The 10,425-nt window shown below is 42.3% G+C and overlaps 1 pseudogene; it reads right to left on the bottom strand.

Moving 5' to 3' along the window:
• LOC122738415 overlaps positions 1-4,464 on the bottom strand; it is a 37,548-nt pseudogene extending 33,084 nt beyond the window's left edge.
• Positions 4,465-10,425: the final 5,961 nt, after the last annotated feature.

Raw genomic sequence — 10,425 nt, forward strand, 5'->3', positions numbered from 1 at the left:
GGAAAGTGGAAAGCAGCACTTTATGCCCTAGAACAGTTAACCTGTGTTCATTATTTGGCCCAAACAGAACCAGGAAGGCCTCTACCTCTTTCCTTTATACTGTCAGACATAGAGGAGAAACATTGAACTGTCTCTTCCACATGCCAAGCCATCTGCAAAAGGAGAAAGGGCCCCAGGTAGATGATAGATCTCTGGGCACACCTGGATGGATGAATTCAGAGCAGATGCAAGCATTCTCTCCCCCCACCTTTTCCCCCTGACCTCAGCCCCCTTCTCTTAGGCCCCTGTGCACTATGACACCGATCCTGGAAGTCTCTGCTCCCTTGAAATATCCCACCTGCTTTTAGTAGGAAACAGAGGCCTAGCCATGCCGTTACCCATAACCATGGCTAATTAGGGGTCCAGATGCCCAAGCAGCTTATTCACTCAAAGAGGCTATACTGGGGCCTTAGTGCTGGCTTAATAAAAAATAAAAATGGCCAAAATTAGTCAGGCAGAATCAAAACCTGGTCCAGGGCGGGGCAAAGCAAACACTGATGATTCATTTCAGACGCTGCTGGATGGAAAGCAGCAGGTATAAAAAAGCTGTTCATTTTTGACAGGTGCATTGTGCATGCTGGGCCTCAGGCCAGCGGGTGTTTTCAGCAGGAATTAATAAAAAGGGCCAGGCCTCCACAGAGCAGAAGATTGTGTCCTTTGTGGGGAGAGGGCCAGTTAATGAATCCTAGCAGAGCGAGGACCTCCACGTTGGGAGCAGGAGGCCAATACTGGGAACAGTAAAATGAAGGACAGGCTCGAAGAGACACCTGGGAGTTGGTTGTGTTGGGTTCCTTCTGAAATTCCACTGTCTCTGAGTGTTCCCGGAATGGAGAATTGAACCATAGACTTCACAGTTTAGGATCAGAGACTTAAAGATAGAAGGGTCCCCCAAAATCATCTTACTCAACTTGTTTATTTTACAGATGAGAAAAATGAGGCCTGGGAAATAAAGTGGCATTCAAGGCCACACAGGTAGTAAACAGCAGAGTCAGGATTCAAACCTGGTTCCTTTGACTCCAAATTCAGTGTCTTTCCCCTAACTGGAGAGGATGTTAGAGGCTATCTAGTCCTGTTGTTGTTCAGTCGTTTCAGTTGTGTCTGACTCTTTGTTGACCACATTTGGGATTTTCTTGGCAAAGATACTGGAGTGGTTTGCCGTTGCCTTCTCCAACTCATTTTCTAGTCAAGAAAACTGAGGCAAACAGGGTTAAATGACTTGCCCAGGGTCACATTGCTAGTAAGTGGCTGAGGCAAGATTTGAACTCATGAAGATGTGTATTCCTGACTCCAGGTCCAGCACTCTATCCACTGTGCCACCTAGCTGCCCCTATAACCCAACTTCTGTCCATCAACTACACAGTTAGGAAATTGTGGACGTTTTGATGAATTCTCTAGGGACTGTCATAGAAATGTCTGAAGGGACCTCTAAAACTGTCTATCCTAACCCAAAGGGCAGCTAGGTGGCACAGTGGGTAGAACACTGGCCCTGAAGTTGGGAGGACCTGAGTTCAAATCTTACCTCAGACACTTACTGGGCAAGTCACTTAACCCTAATTACCTTAAACATCCAGAGCCATCTCCAGTCATCCTGATATAAATCTTAGCACTGGACCCAGATGGTTCTGGAAGAGAGAATGAGGTTGGTGAGCTTGCATAGCCCTCCTTTACTTAAATCCAATTTAGTGCAAGTCATGACATCACCTGATGTCATGGTCCTTTTTGAGAACAAAAGACAAACAAGAAGAATCCTAATTCATACATGACCAACTGGACATTCACTTCCTCCAGAGGCAGCTGATTCTACTTTTGGATTGGTCTAATGAAAGATAAATTCATATACCACATCTAAATCTATTTTTTCTTTCTTTCTTTCTTTCTTTTTTTTTTTTTTTTACAACTTCTGCCCTTTGCTCATATTCTAGCTCTTATCTACCTTTCCAGACTCATGGGGGAAATGATTGGCGTGGTGGTCCTTAGGTATTCCATTTTTTTTTTTGGTGGTGCAATGAGTATTAAGTGACTTGCCCAGGGTCACACAGTAAGTGTCAAGTGTCTGAGGCTGGATTTGAACTCAGGTCCTCCTGAATCCAGGGCCAGTGCTTTATCCACTGTGCCATCTAGCTGCCCCCTTAGGTATTCCTCTTTAAAGAGTTACATCCTCTTGTGCACAAATCCAATTGGAGTAAAATAATATTTTATTTAGGTGCTAGAGAAAGGAAACCAAGAGAGACATCCTTGGATTTTTCTCATGGAGAGATGGGTCACACACTTGGTTCTTTGAGATATTTATCTCTGAAGAGTAGAAAGGCCATAGGTTTTATAGAGGACGGATGGTGGAGGGACAGATGGGTTGATCATCTGATTATGGAAAGTTCCCTTATTGGGGGTGATCACCTGAGGGTGGAATGTCCCCCACTGGTGGTGGCTGGGAGAAGTTGGGCAAGAGGCAGCTCTGATCTTTTGAGGCATCTCAGTCCACCTGGTGCAGCAGCCGCGCCTAATGGGCTTATCTCTCTTGCTTCAGGGTGTGTCTGTCTTCTCAAGGAAAGTTACCTCAGACCTATGTCCTAACCCCATAACATTCCCTACTTCTCTATGTAAGGAAAAGGGGTTCTTCTGAAACTGCTTCAAGCTGAGTGGAGTCAGAGAAATCACAGGGCGGGTGGGGAAGGAAAGAGCCTGTCTGGAGAATGAGAAGAGATGTGAGGTCCAGCAGGTGGGAGGAGATGTATAGGCACTGGCTGTAGTTGCCATGAGATTGGAGCCTTGAGCCTGGATGGAACAGACTTTAACAAGAAGTTAAGAATCAATAGACTTTGGGGGGGGCAGCTAGGTGGCGCAATGGATAAAGCACTGGACTTGGATTCAGGAGGACCCGAGTTCAAATCCAGGCTCAGACACTTGACACTTAACTAGCTGTGTGACCCTGGGCAAGTCACTTAACCCCAATTGCCTCACTAAAAAAAAAAAATCAATAGACTTAAGGTGATAAGAGTGCATGTCAAATAAATTGTACTTAAGGTGTTTCCGGTTCAGTTTTTTTTTTGTTTTGTTTTTTTGGTGAGGCAATTGGTGTTAAGTGACTTGCCTAGGGTCACACAGCTAGTAAGTGTTAAGTGTCTGAGGCCGGATTTGAACTCAGGTGCTCCTGACTGCAGGGCCGGTGCTTTATCCACTGCACCACCTAGCTGCCCCCTGGTTCAGTTTTAAAATGCATAACTAATAGCAGACAGATGAAAAAGCCAGATTCTTATACACTTCAGTTTTGAATATAAAATGACTAGAATTTCTATATCTGCATCTCGCTATAGTAACTCATTTGTAGTACCAACCTAAAATCCGATATTGTGTTCATGCTGATCAAATGACGTGATTATAGGAATTTACCATAGAAGAAGAGGGACCAAGCTCTCAGGGAGCTTCATGTGCACTCCAGGAAGAAGTTCTGCAGACAGCCAGGTGTATTGATTGAGTCAGGCTCAAAGTCAGCTAGGTGGGATGTGCTTATTGGGAAAAATAAGTCAGGAGAATTCTACCTCAGCCCTTGCCAAAGTTGTTTTCCCAGACTTTCCCAAGGCAGTCCACCTCCTGCTATTCACTGGCTCAGGAGTAATGTAGTATTGACCAAACACAAGCCAAAAAACCTGGTAGTCAGATCAATTAACAGTCCCATAATGTCTTTTTTTTTTTTTATAATTTTTTTTTTATTTTAGTGAGGCAATTGGGGTTAAGTGACTTGCCCAGGGTCACACAGCTAGTAAGTGTCAAGTGTCTGAGGCCGGATTTGAACTCAGGTACTCCTGATTCCAGGGCTGGTGCTCTATCCACTGTGCCACCTAGCTGGCCTCCCCCCCCCCCCCACCAATGTCTTAACTGGGAAGTTCTAATAATCAGAGCCTCATGGATTTAACTATTAAGGAAACTCAGATTTCCCATTATAAGAGGTTTGTTTTTTTAACTTTGATATCCAGATATATAAGAGAAATTGCTTTTCCACTATAGCTGATACAATTGTTCACCAATTTATACATTATAAGGAAATTTAGAAACATAATAACTTAAAACAATATTAGGAATTTTAAAAACTTGAAACAAAACCAATTAATTACCAATCAGGTATATGAGAAGCTTGCTTTGTCTTGACATCCCACCCCAATAAGGGCCAGGGTGAGGATGGTAAAACCAGGAATGGATGATAAAATTTGTGATCCTCATGCATACATATTAAAGGCAACGTCCTGCTGTGTTGATGGAACAACAGGACCTGAATGAGAGAGCAAGACAGAGATTGCCCCTATATCTATTAAGGAATCAATAGACTTACTTCCTACATCCAGTGTGACCCTGGTTTTGGCCAGAGATGTCAGTAACAGGTGGCTGTCCAGTCCCCGGCCCCCGAAATTCCAAGTCCACAGGGGACTGCATTGTAGGGATCTGGGTTTTCACTTGGCCAACCTCTTGGGGCACTGCACTGGGTACGAGGAGTTGGGGAGGTAGCCTCACTTTTGAGGAACAACCCCCACTCCAATGTCCCAGTTTACCACAGCTGCCAGGATCTGGCTGGTAGCAGACATTATGGCCGCTGTTATTAGTGAGGCTTGCTCTATGGATTGGGCATGATCCTTCTTTTCTCTCTCTTCAGCTACCACAATATCCCTGTTATTAAAAACCTTAAAAGCAGCATCGAGAAGTTGTGAAGGTGGGGTTTGGGGACCCAAGTCTATCTGGAGTTTTCTCCTAATGTCAGGAGCAGATAGACTAATAAAATGTATATCGAGTACAGTGATTCCAACATCCCTTTCTGAGGCTAGATTGGTATATTTTTTCAGAGAGTCCACGAGGCAACTCATGAATAAAGCTGGGTTTTCGTCAGATTCCTGGGTAATCTCTCTTATTTTCTCATAATTGACATGATTCTTAATCCCCCTTCTCATTCCCTCAATGAGGCAAATAATCATGTGGTCTCTGCTAGCCTAGTCTACCCTATCATGATAATCCCATTTTGGATCCACAGCTGGAACTGCTTTTGTTCCAGGGACCCCGGCCCAATCTGTGAGTGTTCATCACGCATTTGTATAGCCAGGTACAAAATCTGTTGTTTTTTTTTTTTTCTCATCAGGAGTACAACAGCTGACAAGAATAATTTGCAATTTGGCCCAGGAAAGGTCAAACTGCTTTGTCACAGACTGAAAGCCATCTTCAAACTTTGTGGGGTTCTCTGAGTAACATCCCAATTTTTCTACTTGTTCTATACTCACCTTTACAAACTCTATCTTCCATCAAAACTGAAAGATAATTTGTTCTCTTACCTCAATACTCACTCTCCTATTTCCATACATTTGCTCAGTCATATACCCCATGCCTGGAATGTATTCCTTTCTCATCTTTGCTTTTCAGAATACTTGTCTTCCTTCAAAACTCAGTTTTGGGGCAGCTAGGTGGTGCAGTGGATAGAGCACTGGCCTTGGAGTCGGGAGGACCTGAGTTCAAGTCTGGCCTCAGACACTTGACACTTACTAGCTGCGTGGCCCTGGGCAAGTCACTTAACCCCAATTGCCTCACTAAAAAAACAAAAACAAAACTCAGTTTCTCTTTTGTGAAGTCTTCCCAGATACCCTCTTTCCCCTCCCCCCCAGTTGACAGTGATCTCTCTCTCCTCAGTTTGCCATGTGTTGTGTTTTCTTTGTGTGTGTGCAGAATCCAGATTGGAGATGGATTCCCTATAAATGATAAGGTCCTCCAGATGCTTTTGTTTTCAGGGGATAGGCTGATTGCATGAAATTCCAGGACATTGCTGGGAATCCATGATCACTCAAAAGAATTTGCTTTAACTACACAGGAAAAAAACAAGTGGATGAAGAATGCATATTATCTAAATAATAATATTCAGTTGGATGGCAACCTATAGAACTTGACCATTTATCTATCTATGTATCTATCAGATTTGCTCATTGTTTAGGTTTTGATGACTCAGAGTGAGCATAAATAGCAATTGTTTCTGGTCTGGCCAGAAACTCTGAAGTCTTCCCCTCCCAGATGGATTCTTTCCTGAAAGCAAACTAGGCATCTTTTGTCTCAGTTCTTACCTAGCCAGTGATTAAAGAATCACTGCATGGACATTGCCTCAGAGAAACTGAGAACTGGGAAGGACTTTAGCTTAAAAAAGTTCAAGGTTTCCCACTGCATCTGGGGCCATCCCCTGAAAACAAAAGCATCAAATCAATCAATCCAGGGCCATTACCAGTCATCTTGATCTTGCCACTGGGCTCTGATGACTGGAGGAGAGAGTGAGGCTGATGACTTTGCACAGCTCTGCCCCACTTAAATCTGATTCACTTTGCAAGTCAAGACATTACCCTCCTGATGTCATTGGTCTTCTTTGAGAATGAAGGATGAGCAACAAACAACAATGATGCATCTATGTATCTACCATTTCTCTAAATAGCTGTCTCTATACATCTATCTTTCTATCAGCTATCTCATATATCATATGTCTATCAATCTATCATCTATTTATCTGATTTTCTATCTACTTACTTATCTATCTCTAAACCTCTATCTCTATATTTCTATCTTTAGCTATCTACATCTATGATCTATCTATATTTATCTCTGCCTGCCTGCCTGTCTGTCTGTCTGTCATAGCCTCCTGTTATAGTGGAACTAGACAATTAGTTGGGTCCAGACTTTAATAGGAAGAGCAAAGTAGACTGAATTGCCTTAGGGAAATTGCAAAGTTCTTTTAATGAGCCCAAATTCCTCCCTAAAACAGAGGGTCAATTTTTCACAACAATATTCTTCCAGGGACGTTTTATGGCTATAAGTCATGGAACATTATGGTCTTCAAAGAACTGAAGCTGAGGATCACCCAAAGAGTAATAGAGAGCCACTTGGTCCAAGTGAGAGGGCTGAAACCCACTACAAGCAAGGTGTTATTTAGGAAAACCTGACTAAGATTTTTGACCACAGCACAATGTAAAGAAGATGTGAGGAATGCCTTCAGAATGTTGGGGGAAGCTTATGGGAGAACATGAGCGAAAGTCACACAGTATGCTTCAGGCATAGCTGGATTGCTCATTTAAGGGAGGAAATATCCACACTGAATCACAGAACCATTGAAATATTGGTATTCTTGATGTCCTTTATTTTATTTGTCCTTTTTTCCTTTTGTTCTGTTTTCCTCCAATACAACCTGTCTAATATGGAAATATGTTTTACATGATTGCACGTATATAACCTCTATCAAGTTGCATACCATTTTAGGGAGAAGGGAGGGAAAAATTTGGAATTCACAATTTTATTAAAAAATAAATATTAAAAAATTGTTTTTACATGTAATTAGAAAAATTCAAATACTGTTTTTTTTACATATAAGGTATTTTATTTTTTCCGTTACATGTAAAGATAGTTCTCAACTTTTGTTTATACAAGCTTTACAATTTCAGATTTTTCTCCCTCCCTCCCCTCCCTCCCCCCTCCCCTAGATAGCAGGTAATCTGATATAGGTTATGTGTATATATCTATATACATATACATATATATATATATATATCTATACACACACATATATATATCCATAATAACATTAATCCTATTTCTGCATTAATCCTGTTATAAGAGAAAAAATCAGGGCAGTGATGCAAAACCTCAAAATAGAAAAAAAAAACAACAGCACCCAAAACAAAAGAAATAGTATGGTTCAATCAGCATCTATACTCCACAGTTCTTTTTTTTTTTTCTTGGATTTGGATCAAATACTGTTAAAAAAAGAAATATTGATGTTCTTTCCTCCCTCTCTCTCAAAGATTGTTTAGGTTTTCATTTGTCTTTGGATCATCATGGGCTAGCATGGTGCTTTGTATACAACAAGTGCTTAACACGTTTGTGGAATCAAATCCATGACATTCTGCCTCTAAGGCCAAGCAAAGCAAATCTAACCCCTCTTGTATGTGACAGTACTCTCCATGTGCAAAGACTGCTACCATGTTAAGGTTTCCATCTCTGGGCCAAACTTTCCCAGGTCCTTGGACTGATTGCCTGGGGCAGAATTTTCCAAACTGTGACATGCACTCCCCAGTGGGGAATGCAACCCTGGTGGGAAGTGGGGTAGAGCAAGGGCCAGAACTATTAACAAATTTCAAGTACAGCTTATACAAAAATGCTTCAACTTTTTTCTTTTTCTTTTTTTTCTTTGCAGGGCAATGAGGGTTAAGTGACTTGCCCAGGGTCACACAACTACTAAGTGTCAAGTGTCTAAGACTGGATTTGAACTCAGGTCCTCCTGAATCCAGGGCCAGTGCTTTATCCACTGTGCCACCTACCTGCGCCCCCCGCCCCTTTTTTTTCAATGAAAACACATTTCAGATCAGTCACTGCAACTGAGGGCAAATTTATTTTAGATGGAAAATGGCCGAGGGTCAATCAAGTAGGGGGAAACCTTTCTTTGCTGATGCTCCCTTGCCTTCCTCCTACCCTAAGTCCCAGATGGTTCCATACTGAGGTTCTGGGCATTCATCTTCTTCTCCTACTTTCTTTGTGGAAGACCTCGAAACACAGGGAAAGGGCCAAAATCATCCACCAGAAGGAGATTGGCATTCATGGCTACAGCTCAGTCAGTCAGCGAACATTTACTAAACTCTTACTATGTGCTAATTATTGGGAATATATAGAAAAAAAAACCAGTCCCTGCCTCCAATGAGCTCATGTTGTAATGGGAGGGACAACATGTCAGTGACTAGGTAAAGATATATATGGAGTCAATAGATGGAAAGCTCTCTGAGTGGGTAAGGCATTAGCATTGGAGAGTACTTCCAATTCCTGTCCCAGGTTCTTTTAGTGCTGGTTTCAGTAGTTGTCCTGAAATCATCCCTTCTACCTCCTCCCCAAATGAAGGAAGTTCTTGGGGCATAGCCAAGACCCTGCTAGAGAGAGGGTCAACAATTTCACACTTGTCATAGGTATCTTATTGTGCTGTCTCAGAGCGTTAAAGAATCAAGGGGAGATCAGCTGACATTGTGCCTTCTATATTATCTTTGGGAGTTGTGCCTGGCAGTCAGAAAACTCAGTTCAAATCCTAGCTCTGTCACTTGACTCCTGTGTGGCAAGACACTTCTCTTGAGTCTTGGTTAGCTCAATTATAAAATAAGTGGTAGGGCAGCTAGATGGCCCAGTGGATAGGTGCTGGGCTTTGAGTCAGGAAGATGAATTTTCATGAGTTCAAATCCAGCCTCACACACTTCCTAGCTGTGTGACCCTGGGCAAGTCACTTAACCCTGTTTGCTTCACTTTCCTTATCTGGAAGACGAGCTAGAGAAGGCAATGGCAAACCAATACAGTATCTTTGCCAAGAAAACCCCAAATGGGGTCATGAAAAGTTGGACTTGACTGAAACAACAGAGAAACAAAATAAGTCGTTGGACTGGATGACCTCAAAGGTCCTTTCTGTTACTAAATATAAGATCCTATGACAAAGAGCAGTGTAATGTTATTTTTATTGCATGTTGAAATGACTCCCAGATCTATTGATCTAGTCAGTCAGTCAACTAGTATTTATTAAGCACCTACTTTGTGCCAAACATTGTGCTAAGCACTGTCTTTCCCCTTGGCTTCTGGCTCCCATCACCAGCACCCTATTGAACATCTCAGACTGGATGTCTCTAAGACATCTGAAACTCAACATGTCTAAAACTGAAGTCATTATTGTTCCTCTGCAATCCACCCCTTTCCCAAACTTCCCTATCTCTGTCAAAGAAGCACAACCGTCCTTCTAGTATCCTGAGATAACCTCAGCATGTTCATAACCTCACCATTATCTTGGCCACCTCACTCTCCCACACTCACATATCCAATTGGTTGCCAAATCTGGCTAGTTTTCCCTTCAGTTCTCTCACATCTGACCCCTTCTCTATGCTCACATGCTACCAGCTTAATTCAGGCCCTCATTACCTCTTGCCTAGATTATTGCAACAGCCTCCTAATTGGTCTCCCTGCCTTAGGTCTCTCCCATTTCCAGTCCATCCTATACGCTGCAGCCAAAGTTATTTCCCTTAAATGCAGATCTGACCTTGTGACTCTCCTATACAAATAAATATGATACAAGGGCAAATGTGTGAGGAACAAAAGACAAGTATTGACAAAGGGCCCTAGGAAAATCCAAGGAGGGAGAGATCATATTCAATTGGGTGGATCAAGGAAAGGTTTCATAGACTATAGATGAAATTAAAGATTTATATCTGGAGAAGCTTTAGCTGTCATCAAGTCTAGTCCACCCCAGATTTGAGTTGCAACTCATCATAGAGGTAAGGAAGTAGCACTTCAGCTGTATCTTGAAGAAAAAGAGCTTTAACAAGAAGGGACCATGGCCACCACAAAAGCCTAGAGATTTAA

This window comes from Dromiciops gliroides, chromosome 2 (genome assembly GCF_019393635.1).
Source record: "Dromiciops gliroides isolate mDroGli1 chromosome 2, mDroGli1.pri, whole genome shotgun sequence".
Classification (NCBI taxonomy): domain Eukaryota; kingdom Metazoa; phylum Chordata; class Mammalia; order Microbiotheria; family Microbiotheriidae; genus Dromiciops; species Dromiciops gliroides.